General features: G+C 35.3%; 1 protein-coding gene and 1 long non-coding RNA gene across 5 annotated transcripts in view; one reads left to right on the top strand and one right to left on the bottom strand.

Annotated features, from left to right (window-relative positions):
• Positions 1-22,196, top strand: part of LOC132111576 (ribosomal protein S6 kinase 2 alpha-like) — a 74,709-nt gene that overhangs the window by 33,539 nt on the left and 18,974 nt on the right. The window lies entirely within an intron of this gene.
• Positions 10,375-12,781, bottom strand: LOC132112075 (uncharacterized). Its single transcript, XR_009424881.1, has 4 exons — positions 12,572-12,781; positions 10,975-11,007; positions 10,598-10,892; positions 10,375-10,450 (listed from the first exon to the last, which is right to left on the bottom strand). It is a non-coding gene; the product is annotated as an uncharacterized LOC132112075 (long non-coding RNA).

The following is a 22,196-nucleotide window of genomic DNA, read 5'->3' on the forward strand; positions in this document are numbered from 1 at the left end:
GATTTCGTTCCTCTGAGCCAAACAGAAATCATTGTTGATGCTTAGTCCCACCCCCGAGCCGAGATTGGTTCAAACTGTCCCATATTCAACCAATAAGTCGTCTTTTGAACTACTACTAAACATATTTCTTTGTAAATATGAACAAACACAAAGTGAAAGTAAATTCTGTCCTGTGTGCATGAATACAAACACAAAATAACACATTTGCATGAGAAAACTCTCTGAAAAAGCACAAAAGTGTAAAACACCCAGACACAACTTTCTAAAGAAAAATATCCAAACTTTAGGAGTTTCTGTTTGAGTACACAGTACAAAACACCGAACTGTAGCTTGCATTTTTCTTAAAATTCAGTAATTTAATTCATTCTTTGAGAAAACGAAAGTAAAATTGAGACTTTAAATTAGTTAAACTTAAACTGTAAGTCCTCCTGTTTGTAATGATATATGGCATTGATGCTGACTGCTAGAATAGGTCTGAAAAACAAAGAAAAGTGCAGGTGTGTCAGGCGCCCCAAAAATGTTCTAGGTCTTTAAGGGTTAAAGAGAGTATTTGATATCACTTTCAGAATCTGAGTGAAATCTCTTTGAGGTCATCCTCCCCAAAGAGGAACTCTTATGCTTGCTCATCAATTTTTCAGCAGTCTCGGCCGCTTTGTGGCGTTCCCCAGCACTGATGTTATCTGATGCCCTCAGCCTGTAGAGTGTTTGAACCCTGGTCTGTGGATGAGAGTGTGTTTCTCATGATCCGTGTAATTAAAGCTTCTGTTTGGGTTGCTGTTGCTGCACCAACTCTCAAATCACAGACAGGCTTAACTGGACATCAAGAGCTAACTCTCATTAATAGTCAAAAATTGCCCAGGATTCTGGAAATTTTCCTTTGAGATTTGCAGTCAGCACCCTGTGATTCCAAGTATAGTGTTGGAGCTGTACAATTCTTACAATGTTAAATATTCTTGCAATTTTTTTTTTCAGTTTTAATATATAGAATGAAGTAATACAATGTCATTAATTAAAAAGCTGAATTTTGAACATTAATGTCTTCATTTAATTGCTGACGCGTATATGCAAAGATGTAACCTAACATTCCAGATTAAGGGGCAACAAATATAATTATTTAAAAATCAATCATTATGTTGGTCAACAAATAATCTGAATATTGGGGGATTTGGTCTTCTATGTATGTATGCATAGTCATTTCAGTTATTCGCTGCTCTTGCTGTCCTCCTCTCTGGTAATCCTGCATTTATTTGAGTCCTCCTCACAGTTGCACAAGAGGATTATACAGCTTTGCTCCTTGACCTCCAGCTCTCTATATAATCCTTCAAGTAAACCAAACCCATCACACTCTACATGATTGTATGTGTGTATGTGTGTGTGTGTGTGTGTGTGTGTGTTTGTGTTGAAGGGCACTAGCGCAGTAACTACTCTGTATTCACTGAGACTGACCATACTATCTTAAGGCGTTTTTTTATCTCGGGAGAAAATCACAGATGCTCGGATGGTCGTGGCTCGTACCGTTTGAGAATAATTACGGGCCTTCAGAATCGTACCATCTACACCTTTCTTTACAGTAGAGGATTAAGACCGCTTTGGAGGTCTGAGGTCATTGCACTTGATGGGAAAAGTTGCCTATGAGCATTGATTTCATTGATGTGACATTACAATTACGCACGAACTGTCAATTGAACACATTTATTTAGTTAATTAATAGCAGTAAATCCATCATCTTTGAAGCATATTTTAATGGATTGTAATAGTTTAAAGTCTGTCAGAACTCTTTATTTTTCCTATGACTTTAATAGGAAGAGTTTTAATAAGGTAGGGCCAGATTTAGTTTTAGAATTTATATCTAGGATCAAATTTATTAAAAACTTAATTTAACTGAACTAACCTTGTTCTCACCATTAATATAGTCAAGGTAGCTTACATGGCTTTAAATCTTAAACAAACAAAAAAAAATTACATTAAAAATAACATTTCAGAAAAAGAGCACTTTAGTCACTTGTAAACACATTTTTTAATTGAGTAATCTGAGTGTTTGCACTGAATATTTGTTTGGGGCATTATATGGGGCATTATATATAAAAAATACATAGCTGCTTTTATATTCTAGGGGGTCAGGAATCATCATAAAGTAAAAAAAACTGATGTTATTTACAAAGTGCACAGATTTGGTACTCGTACAAAATCATGTTATTTTGTTATGTTTCATCATTTTATCTGATAAAATAAAAATGATAAAATAAAATTCCAGTCACTGATAAAATGTTTTTTTTACTTATATCATAATAATACCTATCATGTAAATATCACGTAACATAGTGTTTTCATGATGTTACCGTCTGATAGAGTCATTGTGTAATAATTCTGTCCTTTCTTAAAGCACCACAGGAACATGTTTCAGTAAATAGCAGAACAATAGACCTTGATATTGGAATCAAGCTGGAAAGTGGGCGGAGCAATTTATGTATTTGTGGTTTGGATCTATGACAAAGTGTATGTATATGTTGTGTATCCATGGTAAAGTGTAACCATGGTGACACTTCAGGCAAGCTGGGGTTCAGTAGAGTAAGTTAATGCTCTGTTTGTGTTTGTATGTTCACTGTGAGTACAGGTCACACTCACTCAGTCTGAGTAATCGCTCCCTTGAAAATGAAAAATCACCTACCATCCTCACACCCAGTGTGTGTGTTCATGTTGCAATTATGATACATTTTGAAATGACCTTCAAGCAGTCGGAGTTCATACCATGTCCTGCTGTGACTCCAGGACAGTCTGTGTGTGTATGTGATCATGCTCTGTTTAACAGAATCTGCTCGGACTTGCCTTTGAGAGGAGATGTTTTACATTCCAGCATCATCAGCTGCCTCCAAGGAGAGCAAACACGCAGGTCCTGCTCTGAAAGATAACCTGGGACAAGGGAAAACATGAACAGAAAGAGGGACTGCTCTTTAATGGGATTAAAAGAAGAAAATAAAGGATTTTAATGGTAGACTGATGTCATCAGGTAGGCCTATATATTTTCAGCCTTAAGGGAAGGGCAGTAACCACCATAACAAGTTGGGAAAAAGTGTAATAGTGTTAACTCCATGAATATGTATGTTGAATTCCAAGTGGCTTTTTTGCACCCTTGAAGGGCACTTTGCCATTTGTAGGGACGTTCCAAACGTAAGTGAACAACTGAATCCCTTCACGAAGGGCCCTTCCAGAAGTCCCTTAGTGAAAGGAACATTTGCATTGCTTTTTAAGGCAAAGTTGGGGTTGATTTAGATTTCGCATAGTAACGCAAGTAGAATATTCAGTTTTTCTATATTTTGATGTAAAACAAAATATTTTTCATCAGTGATTAAAAATATGATTCAAGACGTGTAAGCAAGTTTAATTTGAAAAAGTTTCATAGTAAATAAGGCACAATTAGACCGTATTTGAATAAAACTATTAATAAAAATAAATATTTAACATTATTTACAACAACTGATGGAGTGCTGAATGATGCACGCACGTGCAGTGTTGTCAAGGCAACTATTTGGTCAGTAATATCCTTTGTCAAGGGAGTTCCAATTTCCAAACACTTATATGAGACAGTAATGCCCTACATCCTTAAAAGAACACACTTCAAGGGCTCTAGGGCTCTTCAAAGGGTTGAAGGGAGTAGGGCATAGGGATTCCGTTTGGAATTAGCCCATAAACATTTAATTCAAGTGTTTATATATACGTGTATATATATATATATATATATATATATATATATATATATATATATATATATATATTAGGGGTGCTCCGATCACAATCAGCCGATTGTTAATGCGCATCTCGTCAGTAAAGCCGGTTCTCTAATCAGCGGTAAATTCCATCAGGTGGGTGATTTCACATAGAGCAGCTGTTACTACTCAGAGCCGTTGTTAACTGAGAAGATGCGCAAATAAATGCTGAAAATGAACGTGGATTTGCGCAGCTTCTCAGTTAACAACGGAGCACCCCTAATATATATATATATATATATTTATATATATATATATATATATATATATATATATATATGTATATATGTATGTGTGTGTGTGTGTGTGTGTGTGTGTGTGTGTGTGTATATATATATATATGTGTTATATCTAGTTGCTCCAGAGGCCTGCGACCTCTGACATATATAGCAATTGTAAGTCGCTTTGGATAAAAGCGTCAGCTAAATGAGTAAATGTAAATATACATAAGTTTCACTTTTTGAATGGAATTAGTGAAATCAACTTTTTGTTGATTTTCTAGTTATATGACCAGCACCTGTATATTAGGCTACGTTCACACTGCAGGGCTTAATGCTCAATTTTTTTGCAAGGCCGTTCACATTTCCAATTAAATGCGACCTTTTGTGATCTCCTGTGTGAACGTGAAATGACCCAGAAGTGATCCGCATGCGCAGAAGAGTACTCAACGGCCAACGATGTCACTCGTTGTTTGCGGAAGTAGCTAAACATGGATGTCATAACAACAGTGTAGTCATCAGCGGCGCTCGTTTAGCAATATTAAAGTTATTTAAGCAGCATCGTCCGCCATGGTTGTTGTTTATCTTCTCATTCCCGCCTACTTCAACGCAGAATTATGATGTTTGTAGCGTATCAACGACGTACGGGTCGGATACATGTGACCTGGCCGTTCAGATGGAGGTCGCATTTCAAAAGATCGGATACGTATCGGATTTAGGACCACATACCCAAGTGGCCTGGGTCGCATTTGAAAAGATCGGATCTGTGTCGTTCAGACTGTCATGAAAAGATCAGATACAGGTCGCATAGGGGCAAAAAAATCGGAATTGGGTCGTTTCAGCCTGCAGTGTGAACGTAGCCTTACATTCTATCTTAATATAAATACATTTTAATCTATGTATATTTGGGGATCAACTGAAAGCGCCATTTTTGAAGAGTGCACACGTGCACAAATGCTTTCGGGAACCCTGGAGTATTACATAAGAGGGAACACGCGATGAATCAAACATCAAATAAAGCAAAATGACAGGGAACAAACATAGTAAATTAGTCATCAGGTGCCATGTTCAATACAGCAACATCTTATGAGATGTCTAATCGGTTAAATAGCGGAAGTTATTCCTCCACCTCATGTGTGACGTCATTAAAAATGGCCCTATGTTGTTGAACTAATGTGGTTTAAACGACGGAGATGTGACTGTGTTCGGGAAACAGTCGTAACTAGCTAGTTCGTTTCAACAACAATGCATTGACTGGTTAATCAGTATCAGTAATCAGCGAGTTACGTTGTTGTATGGGAAATGCACCCCAGCGCAGCTTTAATTCGGCTGTGTAAAGTCAGCTTGAGACTCATTTTACAGATACAGTATGTAAGCCTGTGATCATTATCAAGTTATTTATTTTTGAAAGTGGAAGAAAATGTCCAACAATCATCTGACTCCATAGTCAGCCTGATTTAATCCAAAATATGAAACAAATTAGCTCATACTGTTCTTATTTAGAGCTGTTGTGGGAGATCTTTTATTGTCACAGACATGTTCAGTGTATTTCATCTGAGGAAGATCTGACTGCAGTGCAGATTTTTTTTACATCTCTCATGAGTCTTTCACTCTCACTCTGAATTATGCTCCTTCATCTATACATTTCTCAGGCTCTCACATGCTTGCATGCTCAGAGTGATGTGTTAAATGAGTTTTAGAGCATCTTCAACCCAGCAGTGCTTGTTGTGGGTATTGCTTTCTATCTGATTGAGGCTTTACACAATCATAAGATGCCTCAAGTCTGTGTGCAGAAATCAAATAAGCCCACAGCAATTGTGTTTCTTATGTAGTAAACTACTTCATAGCTACAGCGGATTTCCGTCAGTTGGTTTGCAGAGAAGCCATGTATGGAAACAGTGCAGATCAGGGTTAGAAATGATTGGTGGCTACTTGGCTAAAAAATGCCCCCCAAATTCAAGATATGGTCAGATGTCTATAAAGTACACTATGAAATCAAATCCTGTGTGACTGTTGAGATATATTAAAATGTGAGAATAATTGAAATAGTTCCCTTTCCCCAGGCACAAAACATTTTTATTTTGTTCAGTTTTCTTTTCCAACATTAATAATCAGTGTCAAAAGTGGAAAATAAACTCTCTTAAAACACACTTCACATGCACAGACTAAAAGTGCTTTCAGTTAAAGAAATGTGTGTTTGCACTAGCTTGTGCGACTTGGCTCAGTGTCGATTCATATTGTTGCCAGCAGTGATGTGCTGACACCTGCACATGCTCTGCTCTCAAACTGAGTCATTTTAGACACGTTTTGGCATGAGAGACTTTTGTACTATTACTCAGCACTGCGAACACAGGAAAAATATGATCTGCTCTTTCTTACTACTCTTACACATGTTTTTCCCTGTGTCTTTTCTCTATTTCTGTCAGGTTATTTGTACTATTTGTGTTGTATCTCACTCTTGGACTGGATTTTTTTTTTTTTAAATACACTGGTATCTTTGCCTCTCTTATGCACTGCGGCAAAATTGCTGGCACATTTTACCCATATCATTAGCGTGGTGTGAGGATTTCTCCCTCTCTCCCAGCAGGATGACATCATCTTGTGTGACATCATGCCAGTGTGTTCTGTGCTGCGTATGCATCATCAGTTCATTTGTCTGACTGCAGTGCAGAATACTTGAGTGAACTAATCCGATAGCCATTCAAACAGATTTCTTACTACTCCTATCACTTTTCTCATTTTAGCATGTTTTTTTTCATGGGTTTTAGGTTGATTTAGGCAGGGAATGAGTTGGAGACAAATTAATAGAAGGGGAAAAGGTTAGTGCAGTAAGTGGTTTAATATGTTAGAGAAATCTAGATGGTTATGGTTGTGTGTTGAATGTGTAAAAGTGTTTTGTATAATAAATAAGTGTTATTTATAAATCTTGATATTTGCTTTTAATGTGAGCAAGTTCGGATTGAATATTACATTTTATCCATCTGATTTTGTTTGTTTGCCTCCTGATACAATGTAGATATTTGAGGAACATCATTATTAATTTATATTGTGTTTATTGATTCCATAAACCTGGAGGCTCCTGTAGTTCAATGTTAAAGTGCTAAAAAAACTCCAGGATGATGGGTTTGATCCCCAGAGAACATGCAAAGTGATTCAATATACTGTATGCTTCGAATTCAATCTACTCTGTTGTTCAAAAGATTGTGGTCAGTAAGTTTAGTTTTTTAATGGTTTCAAAGACGTTCCTTATACTCATCCAGGTTGCATTTATTTAATCATAAATGTAGCAAAACAGCAATATTGTGATGTACACTGTAAAAAATTGTCCTGTAAATTAACGGTAATATACTGGCAGCAGGGTTTCCAGCAGTGTACCGTAATTTTACAGTTTTATTACCGTTTTCTGAATTACGGCTTTTTTGTAAATTAACGGTAATATACTGGCAGCAGGGTTTCCAGCAGTGTACTGTAATTTTACAGTATCATTACTGTATTCTAGTTTTTTTTTTTTTAACCGTAGAACTGGCATTTTTGCCAATCATTAACGTTATTAAAAATATCTGTATTTTAACAAATTCACAAACTGGCATTTCATTTATACAGAAAAGTGGCAGCAAATACACAGAAAAGAGAAGACCAAGGGGGTATTTCTTATAGCACACTATTTATTTAAGTGCCCAACCAATAATTCAAATGCTTTCTCAAAAAAAAAAGCAATCTAAAATGGAAGAATCAGTCTTTGTATGTGTTAGAGAAACATGAGATGAAGAGAAAAGAAAATTAACCATAGCATTACAAAACAGACAATGTGCAAAATGAACCCTGCTAAAGTCTGTAGACATATTTAAACTAATTTAAGTTCACCATATAAAACACAAAACAAGCAGCCATTTTTAGGTGTAGCTGTGTGCTATGAGTATGACAATGCATTGGCATGGGCTTGGAGTGTACGTTCCCCTAAAAACAGCCTTTAAGAAATGGCAAACAACTTCTGAACAAGAATCTTATTTTGATGTGATAAAAGTCAAAACCTGGCAAGGATTTGTAGAACAGTCCAAGAACGTTTCAAAAACATAAAACTGTCACCAACTCTGATGCAAGTGTAGCCAGGGAGGGGTGTAGTCCGAAACATAAACATTGAGAAAAATCCTTTTTAAGTTAAAATAACATCAGCAGAATTTCAAAAGAACATGACAAAAAACATATATATATAATAGTACACAAACATTTCAGAAACTTAGGACCCTACGATTTCCACGATGTGAAAAACATGGAGGCAATCACGGAATCCGGTCATGAAAACGGAATTAGGCAAATAATGTGGATTGTCACAGAATTTGTCACATTTTTGATGAATACAATAAAACAGTGTTTTACACTAACTGAAATCGCGATGTGGATTAGTGTACTAATTAATAAAAGTTGAAATATTATGTTAGAAGGTGTACTTATAATTTTTTGTAAAGTTATCCAAAGGATTAATTAACTAATTAAAAAAAGGAACACTAGATTAATAAAAAAAAAGAATAAATCAATAATAATCGTTAAAGTAGTCGACTAATCAAAAAATAATCACTAGATTAGTCTACAGAAAAGATAATCATTAGTTGCAGCTCTATCCCACATACACAAAAAAAATCAAGTGTCTTCACATCAACCCTTCAAAATAAAGGTTCGGTCTAATGTGATGTGATTGTGACGGAAATATATCACTTTTGTACATTAGAATGTGTCATTTTAGTAGTAATGTAATAATACAAATAAGAATTGTAGTAATAAAAATAATAATATTTTATTAATATTTTTAATAATATATTATTAATAATAATAATAATCATTAAAAATTATGTTTAAGGAATAATTACACAATTGTTCTTCCATGTTTGAATAAAAAGGGAATTTGAGAAAAAAACGTATTTCCTAAAAATAAATTACTGATAAATTTTTAAACTGAATCAGTTTCAGGATTACAGTTAATTGGACATGCTATTTGATTTCTAAAATGTATTTTAACCATTAAGATGTAATTTGAAAAAATTAAAACAAAACAAAAAAAACATATTTACTTAATTTCTTCATGAGTGTTAAGTTAAATATTAAGTAGATTTAACCTGAGAATGACAGGTGAGTTGTACTTTATATTAGAGCAGTCAAATTTACTTAAAATATATTTGTGCAAATTCTTTACTTTTCGCAAAGTAAATCTTATTACATTTTTTTCTGTGTCGAGCACTCACATACAATTTTTAATTATTCATATAAGTGGAAAATGCTTCTTTCCTATTTTTAATTGCTAATTGTATAATTTCTTCTTATCAGTTCAAGATTTATTGTAAATAGGCCTGTCACAATTGGTCGATGTAATCAACTGTGGCGACGCTGATAATTAGTCGACATCGTTATTTTTACCTTTTAAATTTAATTTTTACTCTTAGACTAAAATAACAACCATTGTTTCCACAATACTAGTATGACAAGTACTCAATTTGTAAATTGCTAGGTCCCGGAATAAGGTGGGGTGTTAGAGGACGGAGAGGTAACGGTGCATTTGAGCAACATTAGTGGACCAACTTAACTGATTAACAGCTTGCATCAGTTGCTTTAATAGTGTGCATGTACTCTAAAAAAAATAAAATAAAGTTTTTGTGTAACCCAGCACCCGGGACATGACAGTCGCAACAACATAGGGGTTGTAATGAGTGCGGACTGTTTCCTCTTCAGAGTAGTACTCAGTGCCGCTGATGACTTGCATTTTATTTTTGGGCAAATATAGGTTTGTGGATATTTTATCTATAAAACCGTTTCTTTGCTGTAAATTATTTTATTTTATGCAATGCAAACTACAGGGACGCGACGTTAGTAACCAAAATGAGTCACATCAGTCTTTTTCGACTGACTACTTTTAAATGTTGATTTTTTTTTTGTTAAACAAGTTTAAATGTGAGAAATATTTTATGTGTTTAAACGGTGAAATAAGTTGTATTAAGAACTGTATTTAATGAAAATGTATGTGTAACTTCACTTGCCTAGATGAAATCCCATTTGAAGTCCATTCGATTTTTTAGTAGAGAGGCAACCTTTGGATTGACTGTAGTAGACTTCTTATTCACCACCTTCCCCGTCTTCTTGGAGACTACCTTGCCTCTGCAGGTCTTTGAGCTTCTTTCTGGGTTTATTCCATAGAATCATCTAAGGAAAGTTGCATTACACATTACCGAAGTGTATAATAACCATTTTTCAAAATTCTGATTAATTAATTTGGTTTAGAATTTAGATTAATTTGGTAAAACTTTATAATAAGTATAAAGTAATAAAGCACTTATAAATCATTTGCAAACTATCTATATATATATTCTGATTTGTTTGGATTTAATGTGGATCTACATGCCTTTCTCCTATTTTCTCCGTGCCTGGCATGCGAATAAAACCACATTTGACAGTGTTTCAGATGATGATATACTGAAAAAACTGAAATGGAAGAACACAAGGAGAACACAGGAGAAAGGTTGAGGTAACTAGTTTGCAAATAATTTATTACTTTACTACTGTATACTTATTATAAAGTGTTACAATAGATTCTAAGAGAGTGTTAAAAACATACGCAAAAAGGAAAACACTTACCTTTCTTACGTGCAACAAGCCGCTTCTTGATACTGCAGGTTGAAGAGGTAGTACACAGCAAACACTGTTGTAACTGCAGTCAAAAGTGTTGACTGGACACTCACAAAAAAAAAAAGAAAAAAAAAAGCAATTTTAACAATCGTGCACAACAGCAATGTTACAATTTTATATCTTAAACATCAGTAAATGTCTCTTCATCATGTGTAATGACACACTAACCCAGCAAAATCAGATGAGGATTGGCAGGTAGATTGAGTGTCTTCTCAATATCAGATGCAGATGCTGCAACCTGTAGAGAACACACAATACACAAATAAGAATATTACATAATATAATGTGGTGAAGTGGAAAGAAGAAAATTAAATACTTACATCTGCATGCGAAACCAGTCCGTCTTCATGTTACTGGAAGTGGGATATTAACGTTAGAATCTTGACAAGCAGGTGTACCATATATATGTTCTCAGCCTGGGACATCCTTCAACTTTTCATTCAAAACACTAAAAAATATTCTGTCTACTGCTCTCTCCTCTTCCTTTCTCTCTCTCTCTCTCTCTCTCACACACACACACTCTCTCTCTCTCTCTCTCTCTCTCTCTCTCTCTCTCTCTCACACACACACACCCCACACAAAACTGTATTTGAGGCTGAGGAACAAGTTAGAATGTAAGTTAAGTCAATGAAGTAACATTTGCTCTGTGATATAGAGATTTGTGCCAATAAATCCAGTGCAAAATATGTGATTAAAATGTGCTCACATACAAAGCCCACTTAATAAACAATAAGTTAGAATATATTTAGATTACACTATAAACTGATTTAGATACGACTTAAATTGAAATTCGCGCAAATATTCCACTAAGACTAATCTGTCACTCCCAAAAAACAAACGTCTCTCACCATAACGTTACTCCATCCAGCGATCAAGTCAAGTGCTCATGCAACAGGCGGTGAGTTTATGCTTCCTAAGTAAAAATAAGTTTACAGGCCTGTAACGATATCAACCTTCATATTCATCCGGAAGAAGGAGGCGGGAACCGGCGGACAATCAAAAACATTTTAATAACAAAATAAACACAAAACAGCGCACCAGCCCCTCACGGACGACTGGTGCGCATAAAATAAAAACCAAAACACAACTAAAAGCCCAGGCCTGGTCCTCTCTCGTCCTTCACTGTCGTCGCTCCAGTTTTATATCCTTCCATCTCCTCCATGGGCCTCGAGACCGGTGGGACGAACAGGTGTAGTTTATCTCCAATCACTCCCCCGGCCTCGCTCCCATGTCCCTCGGCCCCGCCCCACTCGTCACAAGGCCTATTTTCGATTTCCCTATAACGTATATAAGGTTAATATATAAGTTACCAACTTTAAACACACCTAACTTAGCAACAAGAATGCAAATAAAGCAAATCCTCCATTTTAAACCACACTGAGTTGGCGCCAATGCAAAATGTAAATATAATTGTGCAAATAAGTGTTTCAGAAAATCAAGCAAACACACTTACTTCAGATTCTCGTTATCTGCTATCTGTACTCGAGATTAAATTTGAGATAAAATCCGTTTACTATGTTATATTCACTGAGACTGATGATGCTTTTCTCTGGTATCAGACGCTAACCGTTGCTCCCCTCCCCCACCGATCACGTGCTCATCTTCTACTGTTTGCCGAATATATGAAACTCATATTCAATGAAATAATCAGCGAACGCAAGTATTTTATATTTAACTCTTTACAAGTTTAACATTTATAGGATTTTACACCAGGAAAGAAAAAAAACGATGCAATTAGCTGCAAGAATCTCTCCTTCACAAACACACACATACACTTAACTTTCAGGAGAAATTTGTAAATTATGCTAGTTCACCGTCTTGGCAAGATTTGTCAAAGGTAAATTAAAATATTGTGCCCACATTAAAAAAAATGCTACAATTTAAGATAAACATTTATTCAGACTTTGATCTGCTTACCTGTGAATGAGCTTCAACTTGAGATGAAATCCATAAAACTTTGACTGAAACCATGCTCCTCCATGAGTCAGCTACCCTTTGGTTCCCCCTCTCCCACCGATCACGTGTGCATTTACGGTAAGACACCGTAATTTTAGAAAACAGTTCAGTACTGTATATTTACGCTGTTAATACGCTGTAAATTTACAGAAATTTTTTACAGTGTATTATTAAATGTAAAGTAATTGTTTTCTTTAATAAAATTTACTTTATTTCTGTGAAAACAAAGCTGAGTTTTCAGCAGTCATTATTCCAGTCTTTAGTGTTACATGATCCTTCAGAAATCATTCTTAAATGCTGACTTGCTGCTCAAGAAATGTTTATTATAATCAGTGTTAAAACAATTGTGCTGCCTAGTGTGTGTAAGTAGATTTAAAAATATATGTATTTAAAAATATACATTTTTGTAACCGTGTAATGGTCTTTAACTTTTGATCTATTTAATATATCCTTGCTGAATAAAAGTATTAATTAATTAAAACCAAAAAAACTTGCTGACTCCAAACTGTTTAAAATTAGTATAAATCACTTTAGATAAAGCCTTTATATAAAAATGGCTGTCAAGTGTAAGGTAAACCTTGCACGTGTCTGCTATAATGCTTTGAGTACTTATTCTTTAAAAGCTCAACATCACATGCAGGACTCATCATGAGATGCTCAATTATTCATTTACAAACATTTCATACTATATTATTTTAAAACCAGGCAATTGAGCACCTTCCAAATGTGTGATGGAGAGATCAGTGAAAGTGTTTTTGAACACATCTTGTTTGCACACACTGTTCTTCACCATTCGTGGTGATTCACACAGACGCTGCAGAGTCAGTACAATAAAGAGAATCATCCAGCTACTGATGTCCACAAAGCAAAAGAAACTCTCTTCTTTGATCACTTCCTTTCTTTCTCTCTCGTTCTCTCCAGTAGCCTAGTTATCTCTTAGTTTTTTTCTCACACAGCCTCTTGTACTGTTTAAATATTCTCTTTCAGAGTTATTTTGTGTTATTAGTTTATTATATGACTCACTGTCACGACTGCAGTTGCATCTGGATTAAACATTTATATGTTTATGCTGAGACGACTTGTATAAATTTGGTCTCAATTGGATTGCTGCATGGAAAAGCACTTGTTGCCGCATCAGCTAATGGATCAGCCTCAGCCTGCAGTGGTTTTAGCCTAACAGACCTTAAGTAGATTTCATGTTTATTATCCACTTTATCTGCATGATCTGCCATAACTGCTTATACTCTGGTCAAATTTGCAGGCCATTGATTGAATCCATCAGGTCAATATCTATGACTCCTGAGGAGAAGTTTAGCAGCTTCAGCCAAAAATGTATTGTCATATTTTAATTAAGTGTCATCAAGTTTTTTTTTTTTCTTTATCCTTTATAAATCACACAAGGAGATGTTAGGCGAAATGTTGTTGCTATTTTTTTCACACAAGTCTTGAGTTTTGACTGCACAAGCATGAATGAGATATATGGAGCTAAGATGGTAGTGGGTAGATTTTTAGCAAATAATATGATAAAGGGGAGGTCTAATGCTATTTCATGCATTCTGAGTTAGTAACACTGTTAAAGAGTTGGATTCTCATGCTAAACATGCCCAAAGTTTCAAAGTATTTCTATACCAAAAATACTCCTTTAGTGTTTGTATGAGTTTCATAGTTTTTTTCCGAGTATGGCCCTGTATGATGTCATAAAGGACGGAATTCCTTGTATGGGCACCTCTCCCGAAAGATAGAACCAGATAGAGAGCAAGAGCAGCCTATCAACATGCTTCATTCGGGTTACGGAAGTCATGAGCAGTGCTACACAGGACTTGCTCGAGAAGGATGTCGCCAAAGAAGTGTGTTTTTGGTTGTAAGAGAAAGATAACATTGTTCAGCTTCCAAAAAGAAACCCAGTTTTATGGAAACAGTGATGCAGTGTGTTTGTTTGTTCCCAACATTTCGGTGACAAATGTTTTATAAACATGGCCCAGTTCGATGCTGGATTTGCAGATCATTTTAAAAACTGAAAGATGGAGCTATCCAAGATTTAGCTCTGCCCACGGCACACCTCCAGGAGCTCGGAGTGAATCATAAAGCTGTATATTTCTTTCATAAATCTGATAAAACGAAAGACTCTTCTGAGATATGAAGGATGTAATACTACTCTCAAGGTACTCAATATTAACATGAGATTGGCAGAAATTGTGTGTGTTATGTCCCCTTTAAATTTTAGCCTGTTCCTCACATGAAATTATCATATGGCTTCAGAAAATAGACCTAGTCAGTTTAGTCTTCTGTTATACCGTAATCTCATTTCACTCATCATATGGCTTTTGTTAGCAACTGTCATTGTTTTGTTTTTGTCTATTCTGTTCCAATAATACATGCACATTTTCAATGCAAGATGTTTGTTTTGTTCATTAGGTTTTGCTGTTAGATGTTAGATGATTTTTTTATATTTGTTTTTGGCTGCATAAGATCCATGTAAGGGGATTCATGCAGGACAGATGGTGTATGGAGGCAGAAATAGATTCCGACGTCTTTAGGTGTTGAAGCTAGATTTTTTTTTCCACAGCTGTCTGGCCCGAAGCGTGAACCTCCTTCTGACCCTGCGGTCACTGTCGGAACCAAACAGCAAACAAATCTCTGCTCAGAGGCTCAAGGTTTCCTGCTGTGTGTCTTGGCCTTGCATAGGTTCAATTCAGTCAACATAATACTGTAAGGAAATGTATATTTCAGAGATGCTGTTTCGTGAGACTTATTAGGGCCAGATTACACTGTTTGTGGTTTCTAAGAAGTTTCCAGTTTATTTTCAAGAGGAGAAAGGGCAGAGGCAGTATGGAAGTGGTTATTTTTCTGCCAAGCTGCTTTTTTGACTGCTAGTGAGATAATAAAAAGTGTTCTCTTTAAGGTTGTACCGTGTCACTGACCAATCAGGAGTGATCTTGTTCAAAACCAGAAAAACAGCTTGTAGCTTGTGTAGTCTGTTTTAGGAAGAAATAAATGCCTTTAATTAATTCTGTTAGTTTTATTAGCTATCATGTATTTAACACTAAATACATTACACTGTAAAAATTGTCCCATTAAATTTACTGTATAAAAACTCTGTGTCTCTGGGATGTATGCATATTTTACAACTTTCAACCATACAGTATATTTAATTATTTGAGTCACATAATGTTATTATACCAAATTACTGACCCTTCCAAAATATGCATTTTACCTTAATGTGCTGATAACTATCATAGTAATACTGAAGATACAATCAAAAATTGTAAGTGGCCTCTCCATGGCCAATATTTGCATATAGACATTGCCCAGGGCCAAATACAGGAAAACAAAACACCATCAGGGCAACACACGACACCAAAATAATGCAATAAACATTTACAAAATAATAGAGAATGTAACATGTAATGGCACTATTTCCAAAAACCATAAAATTCCACATAATGCAATGTTAAATCATTTACCATTTTTTACAACATTAATTTAACTCAATTATGACAATGGAATAGTTTAGCATGTGATGAATATGACAATGTTAATGTATTTCGGCTTGTTAAACTGCAGATGCAAAATACACCAATCAGCTTGTGTCAACAGACATTTTTTAAGTGTATTTAAAATAATCACCTCATTGTCTAGTATAAGGGGATTTTATTGCACTGACACGTTCCACAATTTATAGAAAATGCCTGTACAAATTTGATTTGATTTTAAAAAAATTTAACATGGCTAGTGGCTACTGTCCATTTAATGCAGCATGGAGTTTAAGATTTCCTCTCAGGCTCTATCTCTCACTCTCATGTTCAATGGAACATCTCTCCGATCACCCTGGTGGAAGCCAAAGGTTTCGAGTGGATTAATCATTACCCTTTATGGCCACTGTCTGTACTGGGGTGTGGAAACATAATAACACCAGATATTGTTTGAATTATTGGTTTTCATTGTAAGGTTGTGCTTCGGTTAACAATGACTTGCTCTGCTAGCTGTGTTGATTCAATATAGCAAAGTCAATATTGCAGTGAGTCACAGAATCGACGCTGATGTGTCTGTATTCTATCACATGTGTAAATCTCATTCACTTCACACAAAACATAAATGACTTTTAGCTGAATGATGTTATTGATCCAAAACTCTTTACAGATTCTGAATGCAACTCCCTCTTACATGTGCCTGATCACCCTGTGCGCCCTGTACTCCCAGCCATAATCAAAACATGTGGAGCGTTCTTAGCCATGTTTAACCCTTCAAGCCAGAATGTATCCACATTCCTAGTGTTGTCAGAATGAGGAACAATAATACATTTTAACTTTTTTGTATATATATATTTTTTTAATTTAATTGTATGGATGAAAAAAATTACATTTTTCAAAATATCTTCTTTTGTGTTTTGTGAAAGGTAGTCATACAGGTTTGAATTGGCTTGAGGGTGAGTAAATGATGACATTTTTTTTTTGTGAACTATACCTTAAAGCAGCGGTTTCCAAACTGTTTGACTCCAAGGCTTGGGAGGGAGTGATGGTGTGTTTGGGGTCTGTGCTTGTGATGAAAGGTGTCCTGGATTGAACGGATTCCACAGATAATGCTTTATAAATGAATGAGCTGTGCTCTCGTGCGGTGTGTGTGTGTGTGTGTCAATCCGTTCTGTCTGGGTTTGCGTATGTGCGTAAGCAAACGTCACATCTTCAGATATTTCTGTCAAGGGTCAGTGTGTGACGTAAGTATTAAGGTGATCTGGTTTTTTGTCTTAAACAGGTGTAACGGACACTAGCTCTGTGTGTTCTTACAAAATGAGTTTAACCAGTTAACTAGGTCCATGTTGTCCTAATCCGATAGATTATCTGTTTGAAACGTACAGCATGTGTGTACATGTTTAATGTATATGATTAGAGCTTCTATGGCTCTCATCTTCAAATCTGTCTTCATCCTGACAGCAGTTTCCATGGTTACTCTGCTCCTTCTCATCACTACAATGACTCCCATTATTTTTGGACCCCCCCCACCCCCCACATACACACACACACACACACACAACCCTAATCTTCAATCCACACCTGACTAGTAGAACTCATTCACAAATTCACAAATCTCAGACACTAGATTCTAGAGATGGCATTTTGTCATTGTCAGAAGTGATGTAATTACTGGTTTAGTAATTAAACACTGATTGAAACCCTCTGCACCTCCTCTACTGATGTGTCACAAAAAAAAAAGTAGTAATAATAATAATATTCTGGACTTTGTAGCTTGAAGCAATAGTGAAAAAAGTATGTATAAACGTACTTAAAATTAGTCTAAAGGGTTTGTCACCTTAATTTGCTATATCCAGTTATTTAAATTCTAAATAAAAGCAGGTTTAGCAACCTTTCTTTTTTGTCTTTTTTTTGCATACAGTATTTAATCTCATATTATATTTATATTATATCATTTAGCATAATCATTGATATTAAAGTGGCCATTATTTCAATGATCCCCATTCATACTAAAAGCATATATATTACATTACATTACATTACATGACATTATAGTTTAGTCTTATTATTATTATTATTATTATTATTAGTAGTAGTAGTAAAAATAATAGTGATTATAATAATAATATACAAATATATTTTACTGTAAGTGAACTTAACTTTTTTTTTTTTCTTTTAAATTTAGTTTTCTTTCTGTGTCATTTGCATTTCTTACAACAGCGTACACTGGAAATTGGAGTGTTTGTATATTCTTTAAAAGAACTGAAAGCGGTTACATACTGTAATAAAAGTAAAAAAAATATTAGTTCATCTTGTTTTTAGTCTTAATTTTAGTTTTTGTATTTTAGCAAAGCCTTTGGAACCTGTTTGGAATCACTGTCTTGATGGACCTTTTCTAATACTGATCTCACAGGGGTTGAGATTGTACATTTGACCAGAAGAAATAGAGTATAATGGGGTGCTGATCAGTTAGAAGTTAGAATTTAAAATGAGAAAATGGTGCCCAAATCAAAGAGGTTAAACAGAGGCTGTCTAATATGTGATTCAATTATAGATTTGTTTGAATACCATTTGTTGACACATTTTCCCCATCATGAATAATTACATTTACAGAGCACTTATATAAAGCACATTGATACATGATATGTTGTAAGCACATATATTATGTATAGACATTAGATCAGTGGTTGACCGTTATGATTATTCCATGGCATATTCAGTCTCCCTCAAATCTTGAATATTTGGTACTTTTTTAGATACAAAAAACTAAAAATATATATTTTGAAGAAGAGAGCCTAATTGAGTAATCAGCCTTTTCTCTCTTCTTCTGTTAGAAATGGTATTTAGCCCTTCCAGACTTGACATGACTCACTCCAAACTCTCTGAATTTATTTACATTTTAACAGCCTATTATGATTCAGTATTCTGTGTCAGACAGGCTGTTCACTTAAGCAGTAAGGTTAGGTTCATCTGCACTTTCCAGTCCTCGCATTTATCTGATTTGCATGGATTATTATTATTTTTTTTGTAAGACAGACGTCATGCTATCAAGAAATAGGAACCTCAGAGATGTTTAACAATATTCATCCTATGATATGAAGAAGTAAACTCAATCGAATTGAAGATTCATATTTTTTTGTTTTAAAATTTTTTTGTTGTTTTATTGTCTTGATTTTACAATGATCACAGCAGAAACAGAAGTCAAGATAGAATCAATATCCATTAGTATGAGTATTCATATGCCATAACTCAGAAGTTAAAGTGCTGTCAAACGATTAATCATGATTAATTGCATCCAAAATAAAAGTTTTTGTTTACATGATATATGTGGTGTGCTGTGTATATTTATTATGCATATACAGTATAAAGAGACACAGCATATATTTTGAAAATATTTACATGCATTTACATGTATATATTTATATAAATTATATATAAACTTAACACATTTTTCTTAAATATATACATGCATGTGTGTGTTGTTTTTACTTTTATTTTAGATGCGATTAATCGTTTGACAGCACTGTTAAAAATGCAGTTATTGTGATTTATGTAGTTAAATAATGTGATCGAACAGCCTTGTACCTAAAGCACTGGTGTTTGTGTAGGAAAGCAACCGGAATCACAGAATGACAGCAAACAGGGATCTGAATCTGATAACAGGAACCTCCCCAGTATGTTCAGAGCAACAGTCCTCAGGTCCTTACACTGGCTTCCAGTTACATTTACGATTGATTTTAAAGTACTTTTACTCGTATATAAGTCACTAAATGACCTAGGACCGAAATATATTGCAGATATTCTCACTGAATATAAACCTAACAGAGCACTCAGATCACTAGGATCGAGTCAGTTAGAAATACCAAGGGTTCACACAAAACAAGGGGAGTCCGCCTTTAGTTACTATGCCGCCCGCAGTTGGAATCAGCTTCCAGAAGAGATCAGATGTGCTAAAACATTAGTCACGTTTAAATCTAGACTCAAAACCTATCTGTTTAGCTGTGCATTTATTGAATGAGCACTGTGCAATGTCCGAACTGATTGCACTATATTTTCACTGTTTTTTTTTTAATCTAAAATCATTTTCTAATTTTCAATTTCTGTTTTTAATTTAAATTATTTGAATTAAATCATTTTAAAAGTTTTAAAATTGCTTGTTTTATTTTTGTTTTTATTTTTCTTCATGATTATTTTACTTTCTTTTATGTAAAGCACTTTGAATTACCATTGTGTACGAAATGTGCTATATAAATAAACTTGCCTTTAAACAACCATGACATTGAATCAAATTGGTGGATCCCTTATAGGCAAGAAATTTGTCTTATAAAGGCAAAAGAAACAAACAAAAAAAAAATCTTTGGAATGTTACTTTTAAAGGGATAGTTCACCCAAAAATGAAAATGTTATGTTTATCTGCTTACCCCCAGGGCATCTAAGATGTAGGTGAGTGTTTCTTCAGTAGAACACAAACTGAGATATTGAACTCAAACCGTTGCAGTCTGTTAGTCATATAATGCAAGTGCATGGGAATCATGGCTAAAACATAAAATGAAACAACAACAAAAAAAAACATACACAAACAAAACCAAAGTAAACCCTGCAGCTTGTGACTATACATTGACGTGTAAACTCTGCTGATCACTGATTGGCCGTAGAGAATCTTCACTACCTGCATCACTGAACTTGAGACACAAACACTAAAGAACCATTTAAATCAGCACAGCCAGCGAAGGATCGAACGCAACTGTTTTGAACGAGCGCACCTTTTTTAACAACCCAAAAATGGCTGTTTCACGTCTGTTGAGGAAGTACTGACATTCCTCTCATTGATAGCAAAGGAGCGGATCCAGCGAGAGCTTGATGGGGTGAGGCAGAATGAAAAAGTTTTTCACAAGTTGTGGCAGTAAGATAATGCAACAATAATGGCATGTGAACAATCCCACCCATTCTAAAGTAGTACTAAACTGTAGTGGAACCGCAAACCGACCCGAGTCAAGCCATGCCGTACCACGCAGAGAAAAGCGCCAAAAGTCATCTACATCTTAGATGCCCTGGGGGTTAGCAGATAAAAATCACATTTTCATTTGTGGGTGCAAATTTTGAAAGAAGATGCAGTGCTTCTTTACTTTTTCTTTTATTTTTACACAGCAGGATGTTTTAGCATTTAGAAATGTACATATTAATGATGCTTAAATCACACATACATGCGCTGCCCTCAAGTGGCCGTCTACAGGAATAGTATCCTGCATCTGCACCCATTCCCTGGTTCCAAATTAAGAGACTCCAGAACAATGCATCCTTCTCAGAGACTCTTAAACTATGAAGTGCTCAGCTACTGTCCACCAGCCCAACCAGACTATTCTCTACTCATTAGAATCTCGTGTTTATTGGCTCAGTTAATGAGGGAGGCATACATATTCATAAGCTCCTTTCACTGATCAAAGAGACTCCAACTGTTTTTTCCCACTTCATGTTTGCCAATTAATTCTTAAGCCTCTTCAAGCCCTTTAGCAGCTGATAGGTGTGACCAATGCACATTGCTTCCACTCACACACCAGCTGCATGTGCGTTTTTGTTCAGAATGAGCAGTTCTGCAAATCCATTGCAACAGGTGGCCACACAAAGAGACGAGTCGTGTGCAGCTCTCAAGACGTCACACTGCAGCGCTCGCTGCTTAGCAACACATGCAGAGCTGTAACTTTTGCAACTTGCATTCAGATGGTTTTGGAGGCCGAGTAGTGAAGGTGTCAGGGCTTGTTGTAGGGCTGAAGCTGTGGGGACTGTTTGACCACTATCATCACTTTGCTTTTTTAAATTAATTTTTTTTTTTTTACTGGTGGGTGAGTGGGGAAGGTGTGAACGTCCATGCGAAGTCCCGAAGCATTCAGTGTGCTGGTAAAGGGTCATGAATATTTATTAGATTGAGCACCTAATTAAAGAAGTTCTTGTTTTTAATGAATTTAATTTTAAAATACATTAAAATAGAAAAATTATTTCAAAACGAAATATTTCCCAATATTACTGCTTTTACTGTATTTTTGATAAACTAAATGCATCCTCAGTGAGCGTAAGAGGCTTAGAGTATGTTTTTATATGTAGTGAATTACAGTGCAATT

Source organism: Carassius carassius, chromosome 31, assembly GCF_963082965.1.
Source record: "Carassius carassius chromosome 31, fCarCar2.1, whole genome shotgun sequence".
Taxonomy (NCBI): domain Eukaryota; kingdom Metazoa; phylum Chordata; class Actinopteri; order Cypriniformes; family Cyprinidae; genus Carassius; species Carassius carassius.